The 1,192-nt window shown below is 38.8% G+C and overlaps 1 protein-coding gene across 6 annotated transcripts in view; it reads left to right on the top strand.

The window, feature by feature from the left end:
* The first annotated feature begins 880 nt into the window (after positions 1-880).
* jade2 (jade family PHD finger 2) overlaps positions 881-1,192 on the top strand; it is a 62,973-nt gene continuing 62,661 nt past the window's right edge. For 2 of the 6 annotated variants that reach the window (XM_064349752.1, XM_064349751.1), the window contains exon 1: positions 972-1,192. This exon is cut by the window's right edge. The gene's annotated coding sequence lies outside the window, so the exon portion shown is untranslated. Of the gene's footprint in view, positions 944-971 lie in introns of those variants that run through there. The other 4 variants (XM_064349749.1, XM_064349746.1, XM_064349750.1 and 1 more) reach the window with 3 other exon arrangements.

The raw sequence follows: 1,192 nt of genomic DNA, 5'->3' as shown, positions 1-1,192 counted from the left end.
TCCCTCTTTCTGTGATGTGTGATTTATCAAAGCGCAGTCCTAGCTTCGGAAAAGTTCTGATTTCTCCCACGCAGTAGGCTAGAACAGAATCACAGAATGATGTCGGAAAAGGCTGCCACATAAAGCGTGTTAAAAATGAACTGAAATTAAGAGTTACAGCTTCATGAACATCACCCAATATTTCTGTTACAGGAGCAGCTGTACAGTATTTGTAGTTTATAGGCATCTAGTTGTGGTTTATAATTCAAAATGGTCTAGTAATCTAAGGCCTCTCAGAAGCTTATAAATACAATATAAATGGATTTTCATAATTCTGAATGAGGCACAAAATATCAATCTGTATTTTAAATGCATATAATGCTAATCATGTCCATTATCTCAATGGGGATGTGGGGCAATTTCAGAAATGTAATATGACCGTCTAGACAGAAGCTTTTATTTATTTGTTTTACTTCAATGATGTAATGTGGCTATGGAATGAAACCAATAGTGTACAGGAAGTTGTTAGGTGTTACTAGTCAAGTGTTCCCAACTACAGTAGCAGAAAGTGCCCGTGACCTGGTCCTGCGCTTTTTAAAACGTTGACAAATGGAAGAAAAAAAAACATTTTCTAACTCTTAAGCAGATCGTTTGGCAAAGCAGATATTTTTCATTCAAAGCTTCTCAAATAAACAGGCTGTACTTTCCAACCTGCAAAACCAGAGTTTCAAAAGTAATTTGCATCGCAAGGTTACCTCTTAATTATTATACACGTGATCACGCAACAAAAGTTATATTTTGTAAGCGAAACAGTAACCATTAATTATCTTTTTTCCCCCTGCGGTCTTCCTCTCTATGACACCAATAAAATGGACGGTAATGCCACGAACCGCCCATCTTCTGACTCAACATGCCGCTGACGTTATCTTAATGGTTGCTATCACTTTCCCAAGAAACTTGACAGGTGAAAGAAAAACAGCTGTCGTTCTTTTTGATATTGTTATTGTGTGAAGAGTGCATTTGCAATTTCGTGCGAGACGCCATTTGGAAATGGCAAATTTAAAGTACGTCATTAATATGGCGCCAAAAGATTTTTTTTAAGTGTGAGCTTATTTTTTGTAAGGTTGCAAGACCCAGTATACGCCTGTGCAATCAGACAGGAGGGAGAGCGCGAGCAGCAGGGAGAGCACGAGCAGGCGCGAGAGGGAGCGTG

The sequence above is a fragment of the Anguilla rostrata genome, chromosome 9 (genome assembly GCF_018555375.3).
Source record: "Anguilla rostrata isolate EN2019 chromosome 9, ASM1855537v3, whole genome shotgun sequence".
NCBI classification, from domain to species: domain Eukaryota; kingdom Metazoa; phylum Chordata; class Actinopteri; order Anguilliformes; family Anguillidae; genus Anguilla; species Anguilla rostrata.
The sequence above is the reverse complement of the archived record's forward strand: the minus strand, read 5'-3'. Positions and strand labels throughout refer to the sequence as shown.